Source organism: Diabrotica virgifera, chromosome 1 (genome assembly GCF_917563875.1).
Source record: "Diabrotica virgifera virgifera chromosome 1, PGI_DIABVI_V3a".
In the NCBI taxonomy this organism is placed as follows: domain Eukaryota; kingdom Metazoa; phylum Arthropoda; class Insecta; order Coleoptera; family Chrysomelidae; genus Diabrotica; species Diabrotica virgifera.
The window spans coordinates 249,522,900-249,536,725 of NC_065443.1; the positions used below are offsets into that span (position 1 = coordinate 249,522,900).

Genomic DNA, 13,826 nt, shown 5'->3' on the forward strand with positions numbered 1-13,826 from the left:
TATTTCTTACCCAGTTGTTTTGCTTTTTGTCTGTTAATTCTACTCCTAACATTGCTCTCTCCATGGCTCTTTATGTCTTCATTATTTTATCCATGTTTGATTTGGTCAAGGTCCATGTTTGACATGCGTATGTGAGGATTGGGAGTATGCACTGGTCAAACACTCTTGTTTTTAAGTATTGTTGTATTTTTTATTATTTAAGACCCCTTTTAATTTCCCAAATCCTGCCTAGGCTAATCTGACCCTTCTTTTTACCTCCGCTGTTTGGTTTTCCTTATTTATTTTTATTACTTTTTCCAAATATATATAATCATTAACCGCTTCTATTGTGGTGTCGTTTAATATTAAGTTTCTATTATCTTGTGTGTCTGTCATTGTTTTTGAAGTCATTATAAACTCCAAAACAAAAACAAAAACAAAAACAAAAACAAAAACAAAAAAAGAACAATTAGGACATATATTATCTACTAATTTTACTGACACATAAATTTACCTATTGTGTTTCTGATAAAATAATTGTGGTAACTATTAATTTATAATAATAATTGTTATTGATATAATAAATGTGAGTTGCTGTTTCAATTTCAAATTTTTTAATATATATTTTTTTGCTTCTCCAAATGCTTCGGAAATATCATCATCAAATTCTAACATATTCCACGTAGCTTACTTACTTACTTATTCCTGCTTACTCCATGCGGAGCATAGGCATCAACTGTCTGTCTCAATTCTGTCCTATCCTTTGCACTGAGCTTTATTTCTGCCCAGGTTTTCCCGATAGCATTCATTTCTTTCTCGACACTTCTTTTTCACGTTAATACGAGTCTACACGGTCTTCGCTTTCCATGCGGTACGTATTCTAGGGCTTGCCTCGCTATGTCTGTTTCAGGTCTCTTTAGTGTGTGCCCCATCCAACTCCATTTCCTTTTGCATATTGTTTTAGATATATATTCCTGGTTAATTCTTGTCCACAACTCTTGGTTTGATATTCTAAAGTAAATGTTAAGAATCTTCCTTAGGCATTTATTTATAAACACCTGCTTCTGTCCGATACGTTTTCTTGATACATTCCAAGTTTCTGCTCCGTATAGTAGCACAGTCTTCACGTTGTTGTTGAAGCAACGTGAAGACGTGAACGCATTCCACGTAGCATTTTTCCGTAATTTGTTTTCTCAATGTAAGGATAAAAATCTTTGCCTATATAGGTTCATTTTTCTTCAATTTTTGTTGCCTACAAATCCAAGCTCTGATTATGATTCTAAAGTACCTATGTATGTATGTGAAATAAAAATATGGAAATTTTTATCATTATACTTTGTTGTACACAACATAAAAAATGTAATTTATAATTAATTTAATTGGTTTTCTAATGGTTTATTCAAATTGCTGTAATAAAATTTATAATTTAATAAATCTACAAAAAAAGTTTGAAAAATATACGACATAATGAGTGTTTTTAAAAGTTTAAAACTCCTCTTCATAGAATAGTAATCTATTAATTGTTTTAATACCTAATATTCCATAGAATTTTGAACAGGTTTTTATGGAATTAATTGGATCACATGGTAATCAAAAACCATAAAAGGCCAGAATCTGTCATAAGAAAACTAGATAATAAAAGTATAAAAGATAGCTATTGATGATCATAACATCTGCCTTCGTGATCGCTAGGTGAATTGAGTAGCTTGATCCAAAGCTCATAAAGGAGAGGGTTAAAAGTTACAATCTCATAAAAAAAGAGGGTTCGTTTGGTCCAGATGATAATACGGTGTGAAATTTTCAGTACAGTATTACAGACGAAACCTTGTAGTTATCAACATTGGATCGTCAACAACTAGGGACAGACAACCTTGAGTTCAAATGACTTGGTCCTTCAGGTAGGGGGTTGGGTGGTTGGGTTAATACCTCAGTTAAAAACAATGAATCTGTTAAAAACTTCATACGGCATGTCTTAAGAACTCTATTCACTGAGTTACTATAGAAACTATGGGATTATGGCATACATAGAAAAACATAACAAAAGATATGTTAAATGGTCTAATGAGAACATCAAAGGTAAAAGATAGCTTATGAGCTTTGGTTAATGATAAATTACAATGACAATCAGAAAGATTATCGAAATTGTAAGAGAGAAGTGAAGAAATAAAAAGGTAAATTAAAAACCAGCCATGCCAGAATTATGTGCTGCAATCGAAAGATACATGGGGTTCAAATGGGGTAGTGAAGCGCAATACATGATGCTGTTTCCAGTTAGCATCTCTAGCCTCTCCTACTCAATTCCTATCCTCACCTCCACGAAGTGTGGCTTAGGCTGCACGGGTGAACCCCGGAGAACCTGAGCAACCCTGTTGGAGATTGGGTAACCAACCCCAGTGGAAGGCAGGGTCAGGGCTGACGAGGAAGGGAGAAATGGTCCTCCGAAAAGGGGGTTTTGCTATGGACCAGCAACCCATACAAGGAAAAAGAAAGACGCTACGAATCGAATACTATTGCCTCGGAATAGACATGAAACACGGATTAGACCCAAGCTACGAAATAAGGACATTCTTTTAGGCACATGGAACGTGCTAAGCTGGCTCAGGCCCGGAATTGCAACACATGCTATAAAACAGCTTCAAAAATATAAGATGGACGTAACAGCTATCCAGGAAATGAGATGGACAGGATCGGGAAGCCTGCAAATGGAAAATTCCCTGGTTTTCTGGTCAGGAGAAGAGGTAAGGCACGAATTTGGATGTGGGTTTGTAGTTAACGGAAAACTCAAGTCTGCCATAATTGATTTCAAACCAATCAACAAGCGCATGTGTTCTCTAAGGCTTAAAGGAAAATGGTTTAACATAACCCTCTTCTCAACCCACGCACCAACTGAAGAAGCAAATGAAGACGACAAGGAGGAATTTTATGAAATTCTAGAACAACAGTACAGAATGGCACCCAGACACGACGTCAAAATCATACTGGGAGACTTCAATGCCAAACTAGGTAAAGAGGACCATCTTAGAGCGGTGATCGGTACACATAGCTTACACGATAACACCAATGATAACGGATCAAGATTGGCAGAGTTCGCTGTAGCCAACAATATGGTAGTGAAAACTACACAGTTCCAAAGGAAAAATATACATAAAGTAACCTGGGTGTCAAATGACGGAATCACACGAAACCAGATAGACCACGTGCTCATCGACGGAAGACACTCTAGCAATATCATCGGCGCACACAGTTTAAGGGGAGCAGAAAGTGACTCTGACCACTTCCTGGTCAGAATAAAAATGAGAACAAGGCTAAACACGAGACATCCAAAGCAACGCCAACAAGGAAACAGATGGGACATTTCAAGGCTCGATCTACCTGATAATAAACGCCAATATCAGTCTCTGATCCAAAATAAATTGCAGACAATGGAAGAAGAAGAGACATCAACACCAGAATTGACCATAGACCAGAAATTGCAAAATATAACAAACGCCATAGAAAGCGCCGCAGCGGAAACGATAGGGAAACAAAAGAATAACAAGAAGAAAAACCAGTGGTTTGACCAGGAGTGCGAACAAAGCTTACAGCAGAAAGCAATCAAGAGGCTGGAGCTACTAAGGCGACCTACAGAAGAGAACAGGGAAGACTACAACAGAGTAAGGACTCAAACGAGAAGACTTTTGAGAAGAAAAAAGAAACAGTACCTAAAAGCACGAATACAGCAACTCGAGGAGGAACATAGAACCGGTCAGTCTAGACAGTTTTATAGGGACATAAAAACAATGACGAGCAACACGATCAACAGCCCAAGATTTATAAAAGACGGTGCAGGACAATTGCTCACTGACGACGAAGAGATAAGCCGCCAATGGAGAAAGTATTTTGAGCAACTCTTAAATACAGAAAACCCCACAACGACAGGGCAACAAAGACAGTACCAGTTAGCCGAACCTGAAATACCAGGGCCCACACCAGCTGAAGTAAAGTCCGCAATTTCGTCCCTAAAAAACCATAAAGCCCCAGGCCCAGACGGCATACAGGCGGAACTACTAAAAAAAGGGGGAGACAAACTACATCTTGAGATATATCATCTTATAAGAGAAGTCTGGGAAAGAGAAGAAATACCGAAACACTGGCATGAAAGCCATATAATACCTATTCACAAGAAGGGAGACAAACAAATATGTCGGAACTATAGAGGAATATCGTTAATTAATACAACATACAAGATTATATCCATAATACTGTTTAGAAGATTAACTCCATACGCAGAGGAAATAATAGGCGACTACCAAAGCGGATTCAGACCGGGAAGGTCGACTATAGACCAGATCTTCGTCCTACGCCAGGTGTTGGAAAAAAACTGGGAATTCAACCGCGATGTACACCAAATCTTCGTGGACTTCAAACAAGCTTACGATTCTGTTAGCAGAGAAGCATTGTGGGAGACTATGGTAGAAATGGGAGTACCTGGAAAACTGGTACGATCAGCAAAGGTGAGCACGGAGAACGCTTCCGCACGAATCAGAGTTGGCAGCAACACGTCGGAGGAATTCCTCATTGACACAGGACTTAGACAAGGAGATCCTCTCGCCCCCCCCTGCTGTTTAACTTCGCACTGGAACATGCAGTAAGGAAAGCTCAGCCACAACTGACAAACGGATTTGCCGCCCAAGGATCAAAAATACTATTAGCCTTTGCGGATGACGTGGACACAATTGCACAATCCACCAGAGATGCAAAAGAAGTTTTCACCCTATTCGAGAACGGAGCCAAGGAAGTTGGTCTTAAGGTCAACGAGGACAAGACCAAGTACATGGTGGTTACGAAGAACCCAAGACCAAGGGTTAGACAAAACGTAACAATTAATGAATACAATTTTGAAGTCGTCAAAGAATTTAAGTACTTGGGAGCGATCATAACATCTGAAAATAACTATGAAAAGGACGTGGCAGCCAGGATTATTGCAGGAAACAGGGCATATTACTCGTTAAGGACCCTACTTAAATCAAAAATACTCTCAAGACCAGCAAAAATAAGAGTATATAAGACAATAATTCGTCCCACAATAACGTACGGAAGCGAAACCTGGACTCTGAATCAGCGGGAAACAACAAAATTACTGGTACTTGAAAGAAAGATACTGCGGACTATCTATGAGCCTTGCAGAGAAGAGACAACAGGAGAATGGAGAAGAAGACACAATGATGAACTCCAGACAATATACGGAGATGAAAACATAGTACGCTACATTAAATCAAACAGAATACGATGGGCGGGTCACGTACTAAGATCAAGTGACGAAAGACTTCTAAACGCCACATTCTGGGAAAGGCCCGATGGAAAAAGATCAGTTGGACGCCCAAGAAAGAGATGGAAGGACGCAGTAGCCAGCGATCTACGCAAAATGGGAGTACAGCAATGGGAAATAGCTGCTCAGGACCGACAACAATGGAGGGAAATAGTAAACGCGGCCAAGACTCACATAGAGTTGTAGAGCCAAATGATGATGAATCGAAAGATACATAGGAGGGATACCTACGTGTTTCCGAAGTCTGGAAAGTAATCAAGAATCTCAGAGGGAATACAAACGAGATTGGACGTTATATAGTAACCCATAATATCCTTACTAGAGTGGAAAGAATATTATGCAAATAGTTTAAAAGAGAGGGCCGGCGTAGCCGAGTGGTAGTGTGCTAGGCTAGCGTGCCGGTGGTCCGGAGTTCAAATCCTACCGCGCCGGTAAGAACAACTAGACATTTTTAAAATGTTTATAGGCCCCAGGTCGACTCAGCCTGAATAAAATGAGTACCTTGGGTAAAACCAGGGGTAATAATAGGCGGTTGAAGCGTAGCACTGGCCCTGTTACCTTCCTTGTATACCGTAGGCCCTAGATATAGCAGACTACCCTGCTATACTCCCCAAGCCACGTGAGCGGTATAAAACGGGAGACTATTATTATAGTTTAAAAGAGATAAGGAACGAATACGAACCTGGGAGCCAGAGAGACCTTAGTGGTCGATAATAAAAATAAAAGCGTACTACTTTCAGCTTAAATCTGCAGAAAGCTGAATAATAAAAAAACAGCTGGGCTTGGAAACACAATTACTGAATTGGTGAAATAATATGCTCTAGATTTATTATTAGAAAAGTACGTGAGTACATTTTTATGCATGCACGTGAGTACATGTTTTTTATATACATTTTAGTGAATGTATAATACGATGTGACAATATCCCAGAAGAATAGAACTTGGCATATATTAGCTGAATGTGTAAAAAAAGTGATAAAAGACAATGTCAAAATATACGAATGTAAGTATAGTAAGCTCTTTATGAGAGCTCTTTCCTCGTGGTCGGGAAAATTCTGAACGAAATCAATAGAAGAGGAGTTGTCAGTTGTCAGAAATAAAACAAAGTAGTTTTCGTGCTGGCATATCTAGTACGGACAATGTTTTAACTCTAAGACCGTCCGCACATGGGTCGATCGAAGACACGTCTCGAAGTTCGCGCGTCTTGCTCGTCTTGTACGAACCCTGCGACACAAACGATTGCCCTCCGCACACTAGTCGATTCTGTTTTTATAAATTAACGCATTTTTTATATAGTAACCAAAACGACTATTTCGATCTGTGAAGAGTACGGTATTATTACATTTTTATACAGTTGCATTATACAGTTGAGGATATTTTTCTACTTCCTTAACGAATTTTATAATAAACATCTAGAAACAGAAGTTCAATGTTTTCAGAATTTTATATTACAAACAATATATTTCCACAAAGCTAATAGTACTACAATCAACGAACATATCATTCACCGATCTTTAAAAAGACAAATTTAATTTAGGGCAAAAATCAACAAAAACGAAGCAAACAAATAAAATAATGACTAAACGTGCGTCCCACTCGAACTTTCTCGTTCGCTTCAGATCGCACGGAACGAGAGTCGTACAAGACGAGGAGATTTTGCAATCGTAAACGCCTCCTGTACGGAGCCCAATGCCACAACGTAGGAACTTGAGTGGCAGGGAGAGATCTACGCGATTTGAATCGAGTCGAGTGCTTCGAGCATCGCTCCATGTGCGGACGGCCTTAGTCAAGGAATAGACAGAATAATAACCAGAAATCTCAGTAACCACTTCATATTTGTCGACTATATAATAATAAAGATGCAAAAACAGTTGTTAAAATTGAAAAAAAAAACATATCTGAAAAAATAGAAAAGGCTTAACACAAGCTTGTTGCCGATACCACACTTTTTTAAGTTGTATATTCAGAAAGACCTACATAATTGGATGAGGAAATGTAATAACATAAGAATCGCAGTCGGAAATGACTGTCTCTATAATCTTTTATTTGCGAATAATCAAGTAATCATTGCGACCGACAAAGAGGATGTATAGTCCAGAGCGCATCTGTTTTGAGACGGACGTTGAGAGGTGACTCAAATTTTTTTGCAGAAATTGCTTGAAAATAAATCAAATAATAATATTTGAGTTATCCTCCCTCTCAAAAAGGTCCGGAACATTGTTTAAATAATCAAAATATCAAAAATTGAAGGAAAAATTCGATTTTTTTCTTCGTTTTTTGATTATAACTTTAAAAGTATTCATTTCCAAGAAAAGTTGTACTGACATAAAAGTTGAGTAATTAAATTTCCTATAATATAGAATTGGTTAAAAATTTAAAAAATAGTCACCCTAGTTGCAAAATAGCAATAATTGCGAAAAAAACATACAAAAACAAGTATTTGCATTTTACGTTTTTCAACCATTTATGCTACACTTAGGACCTTCATATTTCACCCAGAAAAACTTTATGATACAGTAAAACAATACTGTAAATTTCATTAAGATCGGTTCAATATATTTTGCAAAATAAACTTTTGAAAGACTGATAGGTTTTGTACACACTTGAAATGAATGAAAAATGTGAAAGAAGTATATTAAAGTGTGTAAATGTATTTTAATTTCCTTAACTAAGCGCTTTCGACATAAAAGTCATCTTCAGAGCTAATGCTACAATAAAAAGTTAAAACAATAATATTATTAATATACTTCTTTCACTTCTTTCAAAATAAATTTTGCAATCCAGCTTTCGCAAAAAAAATTCATTTTTTCAAAATGTTACAGGACTGAAAATAAAGCAGATAGCAAGTTGAATTTTTTTTGCTTATAGAAGTGTACTGTACCTTTCATTTGCAATTTTCAAAATTAAAATCGATTAATTACCACGGCGTCAGAAAATTTTTGAAATAAACAATAATTTTTGGTGCTACGCGCAGGACAGCGGTGTTCGATTCACACAAGTTGATTCCCATCAAAATTTCTTCCAATCTTTATCTAATATATTATGTTCTTACTCTATATTTTGTTGTATTTTAATATTTTAATTCCACAAAAATCAAACTAATTTTATTATTGTTTGTGAAATATTGTTTAAACAATTGCATATGTTTAAAAATAATAAACTTTTATTATTTAAGTTAAAATATATTAACAAAGAAAGTTTTTGCTAATAAAAGTGTTATTTCAAAGGATAGAGTATGTGTTTTTATTTTGCAATAAACAATTTATTTATTTATATCGAAATGTATTAAAAATTAAAATGTATCAATCATTATCAAAGGTCATTGGAATGCCCAATCAAAACAAACTATCCGCTGTCCTGCGCGTGGCACCAATAATTAATGTTTATTTTAAAAAAATTCCTGACGCCGTGGTGTTCATCGATTTTAATTTTGCAAAATTGCAAATGAAAGGTACAGTACACTTCTATAGGCAAAAAATTTTCAACTTGCTATCTGCTTTATTTTCAGTCCTGTAACATTTTGAAAAAATGATTTTTTTTACGAAAGCTGGATTGCAAAATTTATTTTGCAAAATCTATTGAACCGATCTTAATGAAATATACAGTATTGTTTTACTGTATCATATAGTTTTTCAGGGTGAAATATGAAGGTCCTAAGTGTAGCATAAATGGTTGAAAAACGTATAATGCGAATACTTGTTTTTGTATGTTTTTTTCACAATTATTGTTATTTTGCAACAAGGGTGACTATTTTTTAAATTTTTAAGTAATTCTATATTGTAGGAAATTTAATTACGCAACTTTTATGTCAGTACAACTTTTCTCGAAAATGAATACTTTTGAAGTTATAATCAAAAATCCAAGAAGAAAATCGAATTTTTCCTTAATTTTTTGGCATTTTGATTATTTAAACAATGTTCCGGACCTTTTTGAGAGGGAGGATAACTCAAATATTATTATTTGATACCCCTCAACGTCCAAATGTACTAATATTTTTACAGATGCGCCCTGGTCTAGTATAGATATGTGATATGTGAAGAAAACTGGAAGAGAAATTAGGAGAATGGGGACTAAAGATGGATATAGACCAAACCAAATATTTAACAGTTAGAGGAGAGACAAGAGGTCATCAACTACAATAGGATAAAATAAAAGGATATGATTAAAACAAATACCTACTTGGCACCATAATATCAGAAAACGGAACTAAAGATAAGGATGTTCAAAATAGAGTGACACAGGAAAGGCGATGTACGTAAATGCTTTATGTATGGTCAGCGAGAACTACATTAAGAACAAAACCATGGGCATATCAAAACTATTGTTGAACCTATACTGGCATATGGCACAATGAGGCAAATAATAAGCATATAAGAGCATATATATAAGCATATAACAGTTATAGAGCAAATTTGAACGCGTCAATTAAATTGATATAAATATAATGCGCATGGGGGAACAACGATGGCAAAAGGAAGTCCTAGAATATAGCCAAGAAATAGAAGGATAAAATAAAGACCCAGGACGACATGTAAAACCAAACATTGATAAAGCAAGGAGATACCGATATTTAAAATAAGATAAATGCTTGGATAGGGAGATGTGGCATATGAAGCCTGAAGCGGCTTAGGCTGTAACCGTAGAAACAAAGAAAAAACTAAAACATTGCTGACTATGAAGCAGATATAATGACCTTTTTTGACGTCGTCATATCTTTATGAGACGACCGTATGAAAACGAAACTCAAAGGAAAATACCACCTAAAAGTTCAGTAGCACGCAGAAGTTTAGAGCAAATGATTCATAAAGAATTCAGAAGAAAAGAGTATTTTTTACCTGCAGGTACTATTGAGAAAATATTAAATTTTTATTTATTAATTGGAGAAACAAATTCGAGAATCTACGGGATCTAAAACTTACAAAAGTAATTCAGTAATCCATTATTTTACTTATTTTTAACTCAGTTAAACAATAAAAAGTGTTTCTCAGAGAAAATGTTCTACATCGGTAACTTCAAGATATAACAGTTTAGTATCTATGGTTTTGGATTAAACAATGCATTGTATGTGACCTCAAAACATAATAATCCACTAGGTTGAAAGCCTGACTTCGAGAAGGTCAAGGAAACTGTCTCGCACGACCTATCCAGTGATTTGGAAACACTACATACTCAAAACCTTGGGTAAAACCAGGGGTAATAATAGGCGGTTAAAGCGTAGCACTGGCCCTGTTACCTTCCTTGCATACCATAGGCCCTAGAAATAGTAGACCATCCTGCTAAGCCGTGTTAGCGGTATAAAACTGGAGACTAATATTTTTTTTAGGTGATGGTATTTGGTTTATAGGCTATAGGGCTTTTCATCGATTGTCATTTGTTTCGAGCTTCTGTCATGTGTCACATAATATTAATATATCTACGCCATACGTCTTTGGTTTGTATCATTGGTATATAGCAATAACGTATGACGTAGATATATTAAAATTATGTGACACATGACAGAAGCTCGAAACAATTGACTGTGAATGGAAAGCCCTATTGATTATGTCCAAAAAATGATTGCTAAAAGGAACTACGTTAAAGGGGTTTTATTGTTTCATATGTTTAATGAGCCCCCAAATATAAAAAAAATCGTGGATCACTAGGTACCATTTAAAGGGGTGCGTTTTCGAGACAGGGTTGAATTAGCCCTAATGCACTAGGGTGCATTATGGTAAATTATATGATTACATCTACAGAAAAATTTAAAAAAGACGTTTCTCTAATATTCTATCGTATACTTTGGATGGGATTCTTAGTAGTATTTCCCTTTTTGAAAATGGATAAATAGCCCCCAATTATCAACCTTTTGGTTAGTATTTTACTCTCATTCCATGCCTTATTACAAACTTTTGTTAGCAATTCAATGCCATTGTCGCCCATGTTTTTTAGCATTTCCTCTGTGATTTTATTCGATTTTATTCCACATCCCCAAGTTGCTTAAGATTAAAACCATGGCAACTTTCCTGCACATTTAGCTAAAATTGGAATGGTTATTAACTCTCTTTGTTCATGTGATAACTACTCTACTTCAGATTTAAATCATATAATCTTTAAATACCAATCTACAAGGCGTAAAGACAGATCCTACGAACTACCGAGGAATTACACTACTCAATTCTACATCAAAACTATTGACAAAAATTCTATCCCAAAAAATATATAAGAAAGCCGGTGTATCGGAAGAACAACAGGGTTTTCGCCCAAACAGATCTACAATAGACGCTATTTTCATAATGCGACAATTAGTTGAGAAATCAATAGAATTCGACAAGCCCATGTTCACATGCTTTGTAGATCTGAAACAAGCATTCGACAGAGTACGATTAAAGGACGTGCTCAGTATCCTTGAAAAGAAAAACATAGGTCAGAGGTATAGAAACATAATCAAAGAGCTCAATAGATCCAACAAAACACGAATTAAAACCACACACGGGCTCACGGAAGAAATCAAAATCAATGCAGGCATTAGACAAGGGGACAGCCTCAGTCCATGCCTATTTAATTTAATAATGGATGAAGTTATAGGTAGTGTTAACATAATGAATCAGGGATACAAAATGGGTAACCGAACCATGAGAATACTTTGCTACGCAGATGATGCAATCTTAATAGCCGAGAACGAAGATGACTTACAACGCCTACTACAAAAATTCAAAATAACCGCCGAAAAGTATAACCTGACACTATCCAAAGAGAAAACCCAATCGATGGTAATATCCAGGAACCCAATTAGATGTAAGTTAGTAGTGGACGACCATATAATCGAACAGGTAATGGATTGCAGATACTTAGGTGTGGAAATATCTAGCGACAGGCATCTGGGGCAAGAATCAAAACAGCAGGCAATGAAAGCAGCAAGAATATCTGGTTTCCTGAGGGATATAATCTGGCGGAATAAATATATGAGCACCGAAAGCAAAGTCCGCATTTATGACATGTGTTAGACCCGTACTGACATACGCAGCTGAGACAAGGGCCGAGACAACAAAGACCAAACAGATAATGAGAACAACAGAGATGAAAACCCTAAGATCCATAAGAGGTATCACACTCAGAGATATAGAGTACGAAACGAAGACACATTGAGAGAGCTAGGCGTTCAGGACGTAGTGAGATGGACAAGAGCGCAACGACGCATGTGGAGGGACCACGTAGATCGGATGGACCCTGAACGTATGGCGCATTGGGCGAAAACACAGAAGCCCAACACCAAGCGACCCATAGGAAGACCCAAAAAAAGATGGTACGAGAGTTGGAGCTCCGGATCGCAGCAAAGACTGTAACAGAAGAAACAGGACATAGTCCTATTACAAGAAGAAGAAGAAGAAGAAGAATCTTTAAATGTTAACTTAATAAATATCATACGAAAGCACTAATTACTAGACTTCAAGAGCAGAATGTAAGTTTACCGCTGAATATTTCACACCTACTAAGCTTCAACACCAAAATAAACTATTATTGATATTATCATACAATTTCTTAAAGATTCTAAAATAAAAATTTAATATGACATCTTTAACTTTCAAACTTCTGTGACAAAAAGTTTATCTAATGTCATCCCCTCTTTGTGAACTCACACACCCTGTGATTTTATCAAATCCAGCCGCCTTACCTTTTTTAAGTTTTTGTATAACTTCTTTTAGTTCTGCTATAACTATTTCGCTTGGATTTTGGTCTTCTTGTCCTTTTTGGTTGCTGTCTACATCATTTTGGATGTTCAGTAGATCCTTGAAATATTGCTCCCATCTATCTAGGATGTAATCATTGTCATACAGTAAGTGTCCTTTTTTGTCTCTCATCTGCTTTGGTGTTTGTGGAGAAGACTTTTCGGTTCTTAGATTTTTTCAGAATTTTGAAGAATATAACTTTTGGTTAATGTGGTAGTCTTCTTCCATCTTGTTTCCAAATTCTTCATAACTTTTCCGTTTCGGTGCTAGTACCGTATCTTTGACTTTTGTTCCCTGCTGTTTGTACTTTTGGTATTAGTTGTCTGTGGTTTCCATTCTTAGATAATTCTATTATCTCTAGTATGTATATCACTTAGATAATTCTATTAGCTCTAGTATGTATATCACAGGACCTGGAGACATCCCAATTGAGTTGGTAAAGTACGGACCAAACATATTACATGAGATGTTGGTTCAACTATTTAATAAATGCTTAAAAGGACAAAATATCCCTGATGATTGGAATGTTGGATACATCAGCTCAGTATTCAAGAAAGGGGATAAACGCATATGCTCTAATTATAGAGGAATAACTGTTACCAGCTCAGTAGGGAGGTTGTACGGTCGAATAATAAAGAAAAGAATAGAATCAGAATACGAAGACATGGAAGAACAAAGTGGATTTCGTGCAGGAAGATCGTGCACTGATAATATATTCGTTCTACAGCAGGTAATAGAAAAACGGAAGGCAAGGAATCTATCTACCCACCTATTGTTTGTAGATTTGGAGAAGGCATACGATACGGTACCTTTGAAAAAACTGTTTCAAACAT

At 36.2% G+C, this 13,826-nt stretch overlaps 1 protein-coding gene across 7 annotated transcripts in view; it reads right to left on the bottom strand.

Annotated features, from left to right (window-relative positions):
• LOC114329566 (branched-chain-amino-acid aminotransferase, cytosolic) overlaps positions 1-13,826 on the bottom strand; it is a 201,529-nt gene that overhangs the window by 89,952 nt on the left and 97,751 nt on the right. The window lies entirely within an intron of this gene.